Below are 16,653 nucleotides of genomic sequence, written 5' to 3'. Positions count from 1 at the left end.
CCTTGATCCACCCCCCCCTCTTCAGTGGGCTGCACGCTCCGCCCCGCCCAAACCCCCTGTTACAGAGCCCCCTACCTACGCTCCCTGCCCAGGGCTGCCATGACCCTATACCCGCCCCTGGAAAATGTGTAAGACACAGCAACAGTAAAAATCAAAGAATAGGCAACATGCAGAAAAACTACACAGTAGATAAAGAAACGAGGGGCATATTATCAAGGGGGTTTATCTCCGCTTGTTTGGCTTTAAAAGCCAAGAAAGCGGAGATAAAATGATCTCCCTATTACCTAGCTGTCGCTAACACCGGTTAGCGACAGCTAGTAGGAGATAGCATCCATCTTGGGCCCCATTTTGCATGTCAGTGATATTTATCACTAATGACATGCAAAGTGGGCGTGCCAAGATGTTAGCGACTGGAAACAGTCGCTAACATCGCTATCTCCTATTACCAACTTTTGAAGATATTCGTGCTAGGCGCGAATATCTCCAAAAGCTAACACCTGCCCTGAGCAGTTCTTAGCCATGTTATCCAATGGGAGGTGGATAACATGGCTAAGAGCATTAGCTCGGTAATGCATAAATATCGCGGACTTTTCAGCGATATTCATGCATTGCGGCCGTTTTTTATCGCATTTGCGATAAACCTTGGTAATACCAAGGTTTATCTGCGATAAAAATTACCGCAGCGCAGCGGTACATTTTTGTCTCCAACCAAGCAATAGCGATAATTATCGCTATTGCTTCATAATATGCCCCCATATGTTTAAGATAACCCCATTGAAAAACATGTAGTAATTTTTTTAATCTGCCATGCATCTAGCCCTCCACGACCGCTTTGGAAACTCCTGCTCTAAACCTTTACATTTCATTTTTAAAACAAACGCACGTTTTTTTCTCAAAGCTGCATATTAAACGCCTAAACATATATTTAGTCGTCCACATGCAGGCACTTTCAATTACATGACTTATTTAAGTGGAATCCCTGTAATGTTGCATATCTTTCCAAAAATACACCAGTGCCCATTATTATAACGATTTTTTTTCATTCTTCATCAGTGATATTATTTTTTACATATAATGAAAATCACTATGACTTTTTAAACGACAAAGCTTACGCGGTAAAAATCACTCTGCATTTGCTTCCCTTTAAGAATGTAGTTTATCTACCCCACGCATGTGAACCTTGATGTTTTCATCTGGCAGCGAATTCCGGCCTTGAATCACAAGACATGAACAACAGCCTTATTGTCACAAAAACAAGTTAGCGTAGCATCTGTTCGCGAACATATCTTTCACTTAGCTAATATTCACAGACAACACCATTCCTTATAAAAGAGTGGCCTTCCTTTACAATTTACTGAGGTGACTCCCTTAATTTTAAACACATCCTCCACTTCAAGACACGCTATTTTTTTTATAACTACTAACCAATGGTTTATTGACCGGACTGCCAAAAATTATATCAAGTCATTCTGCTACTATTCACTCCATGCTCTGCGACCTATTTCTGTGGACTTCCTGTTGAACTGCCAGTGCTGCGACGTTTGTGTTCCCATCTCGTTTATTACAAAATGGATGTCCCTCCTGTCTTCGCAAACAAGCCGGAACACTTAGAACTATTTCGCCAGAAGATGCTTGACTACTACGGCATCTTAGCACTCTCGACTCTGAATACTTCATATCGATTATCATTTCGATATTCCTATTTCACCTTTGTGCAGCCTGTATTTCATTGCCTGAGCTGTGATTTCATGTGGGCCCTGGACTTATGTCTCTGCAACTTGGTACCTCCTGAAGTGAATTACAATCATCTCATGAAACCGTTAATTGATCATGAACAACTTTGTTGCAACGGAGGGATTATGGCCTTTGCAGCGATACAAGGAGTTCTGGGTCATTGGGATATATTCGCAGCGGCGCAAGATTTCCTGACAGACAGCTACATTGAAAACCCACCGAGCTGTCCTCTGATGGTACTAGAGGCTCCGGTAATAACAGATCATGAATGCTGCTTTCCTCTTTTCAATTGGATGGCTGACATGTTTTCGGATCATAACAGTGACTTCCTGTTAGAAGCAGTTGCTGCCTACTTCGCCTATACAATCCTGTGTTGACTGTTATGCAAGCCATTGACGTCCACATTTCGTTTTGCCTCCCTATATTTTTCACGTTTTCTTGGATACTTTCTTAACATGAACAGACCTATTGGCTTTACTAACAGTGGACATTATGATTTCCTACTGGTTAAATTTTGATCTTTTATGTGGACAAAATTTTTTTTCTTCAGCTACTCGATTTTGAACTTTATTTTTTATTAAAGTCTAATCTCAACAATTCTATTGTATATCTTATCTTATGTTATTTCAAACGTACTCGAACCAAAACTCGCCAATATATGCTGCATGTGCCCTAATTAATGTGTAAATATAGAATGAGTTTTTTATAACTGTAGACGCCATTTCGCATTTGAACTGCTTAATTCCGCCTCAGACACCTCTGATCATTTAATTTTCCATAAACTGAAATATTTTGATTACATACATGCACCTCTCGCCATTTTGTCCATTTTGGCGCGTTTTTTTTCCCTTACACAATAGCATAACAGAAACGTGATAGTGCTGCACATACAGAGAGCTGATTGATAAAGACATAATGTCTAACCACTAGTATCGTTCCTAAACTGAAAGGCCAGAGACCTTCTTCCATTTATTAAAATATAATATACTTCCTCATAAGAGTGTATAATTATTTTGCAAAACCATATTCATTTTTCATCAACTATACCGTTTGTATTCTATGTACTACTGACTATACCGATTACTTTGTTTTTTGCAATGTCTCTACTCGTATTAGATTAGAAACTTGCCTTGAAAACAGTGCATTTCTGAATAAACATTTCAAATATACACGTTCTCTCTTTTAATCCATAATCTCAACTAAAATGATTGTATACTGAAACAGTATTCATGTGTTCCACGTAACTTCAGCTGTACTAACTTAATATTTTCTTTTGTCGACCTGATTTACTCATACTAGAACCCACAGCCCTATAACAGCCCGTGAACCCTTTCTTAGTAGGTCGCGCACCATGCAGACAGTTGTACCTCTGTAAAAAAATAATGTATTACTCTTCTCAAGCACCGTCGCAGTTCCGCTCCACTCAGTGTTAATCACTGCTCCCACGCTTCTACAGACCAGACGCTATGTCGTATTTCACTCCTTATCACGCTTTAATCTCCACAATAACAAACACTTCTCCGCCAGCCACAAGAGAACACAGTGCACATGCAGAGGCACTAAGTAGTGAAATACAACATACCCTCTGCTCTATGGAAACAATCGAGCGGTAATTCTGAAAGAAAACATTCACTAGCGCTTCAAAAAAGCATTTCAATTATATAAATAGTTTTTTGAAAACGTTCCAACTACTTTGATGCGACTATCTGTGTGTGCCTCCACAGCAAAGTTCCTCAGCCCGGACTGAAGGCAGACACAGACAGACACACACACAATAAGATAACACAGGGCAACGGAGACGGAAAACAGAAGAGAGATAAAGATGCAGTCAAACAGCAGGAGTGAGAGAGATATTTTTATACTCCGTTTGGTACCTCAATTTACGAACACATTTACTGCACAAATCTGTGTACAACCTCATGGTCAGAACTTTTCATTTTATTTTACTCGACCACCTGCCCTTCTCACCCTACGCCCACCATCGCAGGCCGCGGCCACAAACCGCACTATAATTTTGTCGTCTGACACAAACTTTAAGAATTCATTAAGCATTACCACTTTTTCAAGACCGTATCACATGTAATGTACCAACTTTTCATTTTATTTTACTCGACCACCTGCCCTTCTCACCCTACGCCCACCAATGCAGGCCGCGGCCACAAACCGCACTGTAATTTTGTCGTCTGACAGAAACTTTAAGAATTCATTAAACATTACCACTTTTTCAAGACGGTATCACATGTAATATACCAACTTTTCATTTTATTTCACTCAACCACCTGCCCCTCTCACCCTACACCCACCAATGCAGGCCGCGTCCAGAAACCGCACTCTAATTTTGTCGTGTGACAGAAAGTTTACGAATTCATTAACCATTAAAAAAATTTCACGACGGTATCACATGTAATTTACCATTTCTCTCTCTATCTGCATTATCTGTCTCTCTGCTAATATCATTTTTTCACTTCATAAACAGCTTCTCTCATTATATATGAAGGCTTCAAAATCACACAAATAATTACTCTTTATATTAAACATATTTTATACTTCATATTTCACATTTAAATTAAAAATAGTTTTAGAAATACAACACATTATGACAGCCAAAAATGAGTTTAGTTTCAAACTATGAGGAAAATCAATCATTGTTTGTGAGTAAACCATATTTTACGGTACATGACAAAACAAACAGTTACAGACTTACCTTTACCAATGCTTTGTACGATGTACAACAGTGACAGTCACAAAATAGATATTCGTTTGACGGAAGTCTCAATTATTATGCTGCTATCACTGCAACCAAAATTCAATGGCACAGATATCCAGTCAATACAGACTCATATATGTCTCTTCAACCAATCATATTTCCTCCCGCAAAATTTTGTATTCAAATTTACATTTCAGTTGGTTGTCCCTCACAATATTTTCAATGTCACATAAAAGTCACCCATCACCCACTGCCATCTCTGGCTGTTTCCATGGTAACACCTCATTCTGCACCTGGCTGAAGGCACAGGTCAAAAAAGTTCATATCTCAACGTTCTACAGCAAACTAACAACACTGTTCTCCCTCCAGAAACACCTGCCTATCCACAGCTCTGTTACATGTCATTTTTTTCACACCCAATACTACTTTTTCTTTTACATAACATTAACATGCAACGTAGTCTTCAATCTTCACGTATTAGAATCAACCAATCATTTTTCGTTTTTCAACCACACCAAGCTTCATCCATTTTTTTATCCTGACTTTCAGCTTCTAACTGCCATTCCACTTCCAGAACCCATCGGAGTACGAGTGCATCTGCCTTGAAAATGAAGGTTTGGCTTTTAGGACACAGCTATATTCACTGGAGTGGAAAATATGCAGCAAGCAGACGAATTTCCAACCTTGATTTACCAAATGTGCAGATAACGTGGATTGGGCAAAGAGGATTAAGATGTCACCAATTAATACCATTGGTGAAAACTTTTATGCATCTCCCAGAACCAGACCATATAATTGTGCACTGTGGTGGGAACGATCTAGGCACATTGACTGGGGTAGGTCTGGAAATGCTTCTAAAAGACACCTTTCGACAATTGATGACACTTTTTCCTCGAACTGCCTTGGTATATTCCAATATATGCCAAAGACAGAAATGGAATTGGTCCAATCAACATTGTGCACAAATTGAGAAAGCAAGGAGACATGTAAATAAATCTGTTTCTGCTTTCCTCAGAGATTATAGCATGGGTTCTATTTACCACAACAACTTGCGTTACCACATGCAAGACATCTATAGGACAGATGGTGTTCATTTCACGGATGAGGGAAACAGAATCTTCCTCTGCAACATCAGACTCTGCATCGGTACTTACTTATAAATGCAGATAAACTCAATTAACACAAGGGCTCTTTTCAGAGCCACCTTATATCAAAGCACTCAAACTTCTGATTTATCTCCATTTTCACACTCTTGTAAATAGGTGTGCGCGCCCGAGTGCGCGCACCCCGCAACTTTTTTATACAAAAAAAAAATATATATATTTTCGCGTTTAAGGGCCTTACTGCACACCCTGAGAGAACCTACGCAGCAAAAAAATCTCTACCTTCTCCCCTTTCCATGTTCCAACGCTTTGAAATGACAATATATTTACTCGCAGTGACAAAATGGCGGTCAACACTTCCTGATTTCCTTCGAATCGAACGTTAACAGACGTCACGCAGCAAAAAAAAAAATCCGCTCGCGCGCAGCCGCTTGAGTGCGCGCACCCGTACGCGCTTATAGATATATAATTGACTTTAACTTTAATTTTCTCAGCAACTACTGAACAGATTTACACCATTCCAAAAAAAGCGTAATCTGCGAGCCGGACTCTACAGTTTTGCCAAATTTCTTATAAATTCATTCAGCCGTTCGACCTGTAGCCGTGTCTAAACGTCCTATGGAAAATAACATGGAGAAAACACGTTTTGGGACCCCCCTTTTATCTCAGCCCCCACTTCACCAATCCCCCCCAAACTTTCAGGGAAGGAGCGCAGCGGACCGAGCCATCTTCTTTAAGAAATTCACAAAGATTCATCCACCAGGGCCAAAGTTAATCCAAATAGAATGTTGAGGATTTCCTATGGAAACTAGGTCCTAACTATAACTACCTACTGGCGACCGCCAGTAGGTAATATATATATATATATATATATATATATATATATATATACAGCAGAAAGTCGACAACTTATGCAGTACAAGGACGACAGCGGACCCAATATCTTAAAGGTGCTATTTCATTATTGTGCAAATTCCCCGCACCTCCGCCATATATATTGCTGTCCTTATGTGTCAGTAGTTAAGAAGGTAGGGTGGTCTAGTACAAGCTCGTCCCCCAATGCTTCTTTAATGACTAAATAAAATGCCTCTTTAATTTCTTGTTTATCTGGACCATTATAAACACCTTCTGGAGGGAGGTCAGGGAATTATAGGGCACTAGGGTGTTCGCCCAAGCAAGCAACAAGGACCTTGCTTCGCAATGGGTTACGGGGCCAAGAGGTGATCACTACAGTGGGTATCTCTAATCCTGGTGTTACCATAGAAACCTCCACGTGTATGGTGTGTGCAGTTTTATATGTTCTGTAACTATGTATTCTAATCATTTGTACGAAAATTAAGTTTTAAAAAAACACATTTACTGCAGACCTGAGTGACACCCAGTTATTTTGAATGGCACAGTGAATGTTCTATGGCTTTTTCCTAGCGAGGTCTGCAGTGCTGATGAGGGGGGGGGGGATCCTGAATGACAAATATGCACACAGGAATAAATCAGCACTAAAATAGTATACCTGTGACAATTGTGGCGCTCAAGATGCTTTAGCTTACAGAATCTCTTCAGTGGCAGATCAATACATATGGAGATACATAAATGCATTTGAAACCTCCCTAGTTATTGAATCTCACTAATAAACCAGTTTTCTGCATTTGGCAGTTGCCTTCAATAATATTCATTTATAATCAATATGCATGTGCATACAATCAAACAAAGAATCAACAAAAAAAACAATCAATGTGCACCTAAATATTATGGTCTCACTAAAGCCAGCCTCTGCACCAGCCAGTGACTTCCAATACAATGACCATGAAAAAATAATCACAGAAAAATTCTGCTGCTACTCCTAATAAAACCTATATATATATATATATATATATATATATATATATATATATATATATATATCACTAAACACCAACCAATATCATACAATCCTGACAGTGCCTAATAATTAGCGAACATTTGTACATGTGTTTCAAAAAGAAAAGCAAATGTAAGTGTTTTTAGTGTTTGCACTTTTTAACCAAAAAAGTGCGCACTTTGGCCACTTGAGGGCGCCAAGGTGCTTCCTATGATAATGGTGTACACAAAAAGAAGAAAAAATGCAAAAGTTACTTTTAACTTGCAAAAATATAATGTTTACAAAAAAAACACTTAATCATCCCAGGGAACCACTTGAATTGTCTACACAGGAGATATCCGTGGGCTCGTCAGCTACTCGAGTCTCAGTAATCAGCCTCTTCCCTAATAGTATTGAATTAGGGGCCTCCTCTGATATTTGTCAGAGAAGCAACAAAATCACTGCTGTTTTGTACAGCTTTTCCTTTCGTAACTTATAACTACGATTGGGGTACCCTTGGGAAGGCAAATAGATAAGCACTTGAAAGATGCCAGACCTAATCTTTCCTTCCCTGTCAATCTTTACATCGGACAGAGGTTCTCCCTTGTTAAAAAAGACACGGCAGTAGATAAGCATTGAAAGATGCCAAACCCAATATTTACTTCTATGTCAATCTTTACATCGGACAGAGGTTCTCCCTGGTGCAGCAAAATGAGCGATGAAAGATGCCAGATGCAGTCTTTCCTTCCTTGTATTTACAAGAGGCACAGTAATAACATGTATCTATTTCTAGAAAGATAAACCCGTAAATCACATAACTTCCTACCTTCACTCTCTGGCTCAGAATTCCACTTCAAACACAATTTCCCTCAGTTTGAGAATTTTAACAAGACCAGCTAGACAGTAACAAGCAGAGAACTGAAAGGGACGCAGGTGTGTCACAAGTGCCCTTTCTAAACTGTGATCAAAAAAGACGATCACATCAGGCAGTCAAGTATAAACTTACCCGAGCGCTGCTCTCTCTGTGGTTCAGTCAGAAAGGAGAGCACAAGTGTTTAGCCTTAGCCTGCATTTCCTCCCGGTCCCAGCTGTTTCCTGTCTGTTGGTGCTGCTAATCCGAGTTTTCACGGCGCCAAATGTTCGGGAGAGATTTATTACGGGGCAAAAAGGCAAGGGGCTGAGCGCAGAGCTCTGAGTGTCTGCATTTAATGAGCGAGGGAGTGAGTTAGGGACAAAAGGGGCACCTTAATTTGTGCCGAGGTGTCCAGGAACGCTTGCTCTAAAAATAGAGAAAACAGATATGTGAGCCGTAGAAACTGAGGCTAAAAGTTGAACAGTTTTATTAAGAAGATGCAACTTCAAGAAACTTCAATATAAAGGCATAAAAATCACGAAGTTCTGAATCCAGTGGTCCGCATTCTCAGATAGCCACATGGATCAGATTGCATTTACTGAATGAATTCTTTTAAACAGTTAGAGAGAGAGAGCCTAAACCTTAAAGACACATTTATATTTTGTTATAATTTTGAGGTAAAATGTATTCAAAACACAAGGTACATTTTTATCTGGGAATACTCACATATGCCTATAAGAGAGAAATCCTGAAATTACAATTTGAACACTTTACATGTTAAAAGGATAAAACAAGGTTACAGAGAACATAGCAAACATAACATTTCATATGGCAGAATAAAAATAGAACAATACAGTTAAAATATATATTAAGTCAATCAATTGATCAAGAGCTCTTGGGAACAACTCGCTGCCAATTACCTACAAACATACGAGAAGTTGTCCAAAGATGTCTCTGTGGATTCCCTTTTTATATTCTTTAAGGCGGTGAGAAGTCTATGGTAACGTCATCTAACACCACCCCATGCCACTTCTCCTACCTGCGTCACTTACAGCCTGGTCTACACTTTTCCCTCCATACATAATGCAGCCATTCCTGTAACTGTGGCAAGTAAGCTAGGTTAAAGGTCATGCCTCCTAGACTGGGCGCCTGTCGTAAATTTGCATCGGACAGCAGAAAAATGTGCTATTGTAAAGGGATATATGTATATATAAATCTGTACGCTCTATTTCGCCACATTAATCACTCCAGCTTGATGTATCTGCGGTGGGAAACTTCCCTAATCTCATGCACATACCCAGGATGTGGTCTTATTGTTTGTCAAAAGAACAGGGGGATATTGAACTTTAATGTTCATGAACTTGGAGCACGAGTAGGGTGGGGGCTTAGTCCGGAGCAGGAGGCCTCACAGAGAGTGGAGCTGAGTAAAATCTTGATCAGACATGCCCTCAGCTTGCTAAACAGACAAATGGCAGCATTATGGCCAATCTAACCAGAGGCCTATAATTTGAGCAGAAGGGCCTACACAGGGGTTTATGCTGGCTGAGTGATAAGAATGTCCCAGGATATTATATGGTAAAATTGGTCCCTCTCTCAAGAATGGCTTGGTCGGAAAGGAATCCGGCCCACACATTCCGGTTTGGTCGGAAGGGCCCGACCATCGTTCGGAGCCCTTCCGACCGAAATCGGAATTGGCCCCAGAGTGAGAAATCTGGTTTCTCCTGTAGACAGAGTGAAAAGGAGGACTGCAAACACTTCTATTGACTTGATCCCAAACTAGTAGGGTGCGGTGATTTAAAGCAGATAGCTCATAGATACATAGCCAGATTGAGCTAATAGCCAGTATGCATTGGAACCTAAAGGCATCACTATTATGCCAGGCCGTCCGACTGCCGGCTGCGATAGTGGCAGTCAGGAGACTGCCCGACCAGCATCCGGCGTTCCGACTGCAGAATTCCCATACAACTGTCAGGCTGGTGGTCAGAAAGGCCTTGGTACCACGGTGGCACCCAGTACATCTGACCACCAAGAGGAGGGCTGCTTACCACGAATGAGAACCTCAGTTTTGCTGGTATTGAGTTTAAGGCAGTTATGATCCATCCATTCTGCAAGTTCAGCAAAACAGGAACTGAACTGAGCTGGGGCCGCTCCCTCATCCTGAGATAACATGATGATCAACTGCGTGTCGTCGGTATATGACACAATGTTTACACCATGTCGCTCGATGATCTCTGCAACTGGGTCCACATAAAGATTAAAAGAGTAAATATCAGAGCAGAGACCTGAGGCACCCCTTGCTGCAGTGATAGAACCTCAGAGGAGAAGGATTGTTAAACTACCTGAAAGGCATGATTTTGAAGGAAGGAAGCCAGCCATCTCAAGGCGCTGTTACCGACACCACAGTTCCATAGGCTCCATATTAGAAGGCCAAGGGATACGGTGCTGAAAGCTGCACTTAAGTGCAGCATTATCAGCACCACTGTTTTGTCACTATCTAAGACAAAGCAAGAGGAAGAGCACATATAACCCTCTGGAGCCTGGGCTACACAATAAACATGTGTCAAAAAAGAGAAATGGCTCCAGCGGGATAGATAAACAACAAACTTCTAGAAAAGCCAACTTTATCATTTTTGGCCTCTGGTGGAATTGGGCGCCTAGTATAATTTCTTCATTTTTTCAGAAAGACATGTGGAATCTATCAATGAAATTTATGAAAGTATTTAGGACCAACACCATTCATCTTAAAAAAAGAAAAAAAAAACATTGGGGATTAGACCATATAACTAATGGTGGACTCAATTAGTTTGAGAGTTGTTTCAGTTGGTCTGCAATGAATCAGTGTTGGTTCCTTTAGACAGTTTTCTTATTGTAGCCCAAAAAAGGGTTCATTGTGCGTCATTTGCAGACACCCCATTCACCTAATATTTGTTAACACATCCGTAACAATGATTATGTATTCTGACTCATCATCATTTATTTGTTTAGAAACACTAATTGACTAAATGCTTTGAACAAGAAAGTTATCTTCAAGTCAGTGTTTTCGTTTTATTTGCATAGCAATACTTTAATACATTTAATTGACGAATTCCACATGTCTTTCTGAAAAAATTAATGAATTATACTAGGCGAGCAATTATGCCAGTGGCCAAAAATTATAAAGTTGGCTTTTCTAGAAGTTTGTTGTTTATTTATCCAGCTGCAGCCATTTCTCCTTTTGACACTTGTTTTGCCAGTAACAACAAGGAACCTAAGAGATTCAGAGGCCAGTAGCAGAGCAGATTCCGTGCTATATTGGGCACAGAACCCCGATTAGGTCTCATGGTCTTGGTCTCTATATAATTTATCAACTGTTTATCCACATACTTCTTGGTCACCTTCAAAAATAAAGGGAGCAGGGAAATATGCCTGTAATTTCTGGAAGAGCCGGACCCAGAAAGGGTTTTTTAAGAAGTGGCATGCCAGTGGCATTTCCATTTAAAAGGTATCTGGCCAAGTGTAAGCGAGTTGTTAATCAGGTCACATAGTGTTGGTAGAATTGCCTCCATACTATGGGCTAAAATCCTAAGTGGGGCTGAGTCGACAGGTGAACTTGATTTCACCTTGGCCAGATGGGTCCATAGTTCTTCTAAAGAAAGAGTGTTAACATTTGAGTGCACATCCTCAATGCCAGATGGATTAAAGCATGCTTCAAGGTATGGAGTATCCCTGGATGCCTCAGGGAAAATGTGATATATTTTGAAGACCTTATCGGAGAAGAAGTTGACAATCGAATTGCAACTCTTGACTGATGGAGCAATATGAACAGAAACACGCCCCAGGGAGGACAAAGATTTCATCATTGAGAAGAGCTCTCACTAAGAATTGTGTACTGATACACTCTTGTGAGTGTAATATTGGGTAGACTTGATTCAGATCTGCTTGTGGTAGTCCTTAAGGGCCCTATAATAATTAGTTTTCCTGTTGACACTAAAATGCTTGTGCAAAGGCACTCCATGTGTTTGCAGTTCTACTTGAGCATTAAACTATTCATCTGAAGGCTCAGAACGAGTGACTCAGTGGGTCATCAGAGGCGCAATCCAATCAAGGGCAACAATGATCCAGTCTTCCATTTGCTTGTTTGCTGTGTCAACACACTCACTTAGAATGGGACAGTTAGCATTAAAAGCATCTGTAAAGGCTGTGGGGGTGGCCATGGCCCAATTTCTGAATGTTATACTGCCTACCTCCCTCCCATGTAGGTATCCGAGTGATCAAAGGAAACTGAAACTGAATGACATAACGATCAGACCAGATAACAGGAATGGGGGCATCCACCTTCACTTCTGATGAGGTCTAACTTGTGGCCTAAATTGTACATAGGAGGATGCACACATTGCAAAAGCTGGAGGGTTTCAAGGTCCTCCATTAGAATAGAGGCCAAGCAGCATGGTACCTCATCAAAATGTAAGTTCGGGTCACCCAGCACTAGAAATTCTGCATGGCACAGCAAAAAGGAGGGCAGGATGGTGGCTAAGGAAGAAATAAAGTTAGTAGCCAAACCAGATGATTGATAAATTAGGAACCTTGCCAGAGTGCAGCTGCTAGAGGTGGTCAGAGTGAAAAACGCTGCCTCACAAGCCGCTGTCATTTTCTTGAAAGGAACATCGAATAGTCTGTTTATTAATTATCGCAAACCCACCACCTTTATAGGTCTTCTGATAATGCCTTGAGCATAGCTTGGTGGGATTGCAGTAAGCATATCAGTGGCAGAATTGTCTGATAGCCCGTTTTCGGATACGAATTGAGCGTGGGACTGACAGTCTATTAAAAATTCAAGAATCTCAATCTTATGTTTAGGTAGAGAGCGTCAGTTTAGTAAATAGCAGTGAAGCAGCAAAGATAGCTGCAAAGGCTCCTCACCAGAAAGAGATCTTGTAGCTGGGCACATGAACCAAAAGCCACATTTAGCAGAGCCTGCAATATACTTAGAAACATCTAGAGAGTTACAACAGTCCTCTAATATGGTGAGGGTAAACTGCAGGATCTCGCTAGCTGTGTGATGGATGGTGTATTGTTCTGGGTGGGCATTGGTCCTGGCCACTGGCGCCGTCCAGGTGCCAACGGACGCAGATGGCTTGCCTGAGGCCCACCAGCAGTTCATCCACGCATCAACCATCAATAAATAGACCAACTTCAAAGGAACATGGCTACAGAGTGGAAAATGCCACAAAACTAAGTATGGGCGAATTTTGCGAATCAGCGGTCCGCAAATTCACGCGAAATCAGAAAAAACCTCGCAAATTCGCGGATTTTACCATGAAATCGCGGATATTTTTGCGATTTGCACCATACTTAACTGGAGTACTTTCTACTGGCTAATCAGTAAGTGCTACCTTGTTGCGTAAATGTATTGTGCTTTTCCTACACTACAGCTGCATAAAGGCCCAGAAGAGTTGTCTCCAGTGACCCCGTGTGTCTGTAACTTTGCCACCGCGCCCATAGGCGCCGAGGTCCCTCGAGTGAGCTGTCCATCAGAGTAGGGAAAGGGCGGGAAGAGGTTGCATAGCCTAGTGTGTGTGGGCTGGGGCCGGGCTTCTGTGCGAGTTCACATGCCTCTCATTTATAAATGGTCAGAGGCCAATCAGAGCAACAAATGAGGAGAAAGCCGTAAGTGCTACCTCGTTGGGTAAATGTATTGTGCTTTTCCTGCACTTCAGCTGTGTAAGGCCCAGAAGAGTTGTCTCCGGTGACCCGTGTGTCTGTAACTTTGCGACCGCGCCCATAGGCGCCGAGGTCCCTCAAGTGAGCTGTCCATCACAGTGGGGTAAAGGGAAGGAAGAGGTTGCATAGACTAGTGTGTGTGGGCTGGGGCCGGGCTTCTGTGCGAGTTCACATGCCTCTCATTTATAAATGGTCAGAGGCCGATCAGAGCAGCAAATGTGGAGAAAGCAGTAAGTGCTATCTCGTTGGGTAAATGTATCGTGCTTTTCCTGCACTACAGCTGTGTAAAGGCCCAGAAGAGTTGTCTCCAGTGACCCCGTGTGTCTGTAACATTGCCACCGAGCCCATCGGCGCTGAGGTCCCTCGAGTGAGCTGTCCATCACAGTGGGGGAAAGGGTGGGAAGAGGTTGCATAGCCTAGTGTGTGTGGGCTGGGGCCGGGCTTCTGTGCGAGTTCACATGCCTCTTGTTTATAAAGGGTCAGAGGCCGATCAGAGCAGCAAACGAGGAGAAAGCAGTAAGTGCTACCTTGTTGGGTAAATGTATTGTGCTTTTCCTGCACTACAGCTGTGTAAAGGCCCAGAAGAGTTGTCTCCAGTGACCCCGTGTGTCTGTAACTTTGCCACCGCGCCCATAGGCGCCGAGGTCCCTCGAGTGAGCTGTCCATCACAGTGGGGGAAAGGGTGGGAAGAGGTTGTATAGCCTAGTGTGTGTGGGCTGGGGCCGGGCAGCTGTGCGAGTTCACATGCCTCTTGTTTATAAAGGGTCAGAGGCCGATCAGAGCAGCAAATGAGGAGAAAGCAGTAAGTGCTACCTCGTTGGGTAAATGTATTGTGCTTTTTCTGCACTACAGCTGTGTTAAGGCCCAGAAGAGTTGTATCCAGTGACCCCGTGTGTCTGTAACTTTGCCACCGTGCCCATAGGCGCCGAGGTCCCTCGAGTGAGCTGTCCATCACAGTGGGGGAAAGGGCGGGAAGAGGTTGCATAGCCTAGTGGGTGTGGGCTGGGGCCGGGCTTCTGTGCGAGTTCACATGCCACTTGTTTATAAAGGTCAGAGGCCGATCAGCGCAGCAGATGAGGAGAAAGCAGCCTCCTGGTCACTGGAAGGACAGGGGGATGGCGCTCGAGAAACTTGTGGATGCCTAGACCCCCATCACGGATTAAAGCTAATTGTAGACGGTAGATCTGGGGAGAAAGCACACCTGCCTAGCATCGACCGTGCTCACTAGATTCTTGGGCTGATTATAATGCGTTACTGAATTTGAGCTTCAACTTGGGCACTTGTTATCTGTAAGTACTTCCTGCTGAGGTTTAATTTTAGTGACAGGAGCCTCGTTGCCTAATCGTAAATATCCTCTGACCCTGCTTCGAGGGTCAGAGCAGGGTCAGAAAATAGTTGCAAGTAGGCAACAAGGCGCTGCTCAGGAAGCACTTACAGGGTTACAGCAGGTGCCCAAGTTGAAGTTAATTTCTTTGTAATCATTTTACAAAGAACTTAGCTTCAATTTAGGCACCTGCTTTAACCCTGTAAGTGCTTCTTGAGCAAAATTCGTTCCGCTCGTGGATTCGTGGATTTTGCCGCGATTTCACGCGATTCACGGATTGCAAAATTGCGGAAAATCCACAAAATCCGCGAGCGGAACGAATTTTATGCCCATGCTTACACAAAATCAAAAAGGTCCAAGCAAAACCTAACTGGAGCCCAACATCTCAACCCTTGACTGGGAGGCTTCCCTTTACAAATAGGAGATACTGTCAACTAAAAACCAAATAAAAAAAACTAAAATAAGTTATAATGTAAACCCATTAAAAACAGAGGAGGTTAAACTAAGATGGCTGCCAGCCTGACCCGGAGCCAGGCAAATCTGGGCGCACTACGCTTCCAGGTACCAAAAGGCTGTCAAATGCAAAGCAGTTCCAGGGCCGCTAAGCAGCTCTGAATAAAAGTATCATGTGGTGCTCCTACTAGAGAGTGATCCAGCTTTTCCTTGCATCGGCCAACAATAAATAGCCCGCCTAGAAAGGGGCACGGCTACGGTGCGGAAAACACAGGGGAACCAAAGGGGGGTCAAACCTAACTGAACTGGAGCCTTCTCTTCCAGATGGGAGATACTGGCGACTAAACATCATATTAAAATTGCAAAAATAAAATAAAAGTGAGAAAGTTAAAACATAAACCAATTAAAAACAGAGGAAATCGACCTAAGACGGACACCAGCCTCAACAGGAACCAGGCAACTCTGAGCGCACTAGCGTTACAAGGAAATGAAAGGCCGTCAAAGGCAAGGCAGTCCAGGGCTGCTAAGCAGCTCTGAATAAAAGTATCATGTGGCACACCTACCAGAGAGCAACCTTATAATTATATTATAGTCAAACAGTATATTATGATGATTGTTATAAAGATGATTATTATCACCATTACTTAAGTAATATCAACTATTAATTGTTATTATTAATATTAGCCTTTTATCACAGTATTTTGTGAAGATTATTATGATGATTACTTTTTTTATCATTATAATAATAATATTTACTATTATTATTAAAAACCTAAAAACAAAAGTATTGTTATTATTATATTAATAATATACCACTAATGCTACTGCTGCTACTACCACCGCCACTACTACTACTACTACTACTACTACTACTACTACTACTACTACTAATAATAATAATAATAATAATAATAATAATAACACAGAAACATGTATGCTGCA

This window comes from Lissotriton helveticus, chromosome 7, assembly GCF_964261635.1.
Source record: "Lissotriton helveticus chromosome 7, aLisHel1.1, whole genome shotgun sequence".
Classification (NCBI taxonomy): domain Eukaryota; kingdom Metazoa; phylum Chordata; class Amphibia; order Caudata; family Salamandridae; genus Lissotriton; species Lissotriton helveticus.
This window is presented reverse-complemented; position numbering follows the sequence as displayed.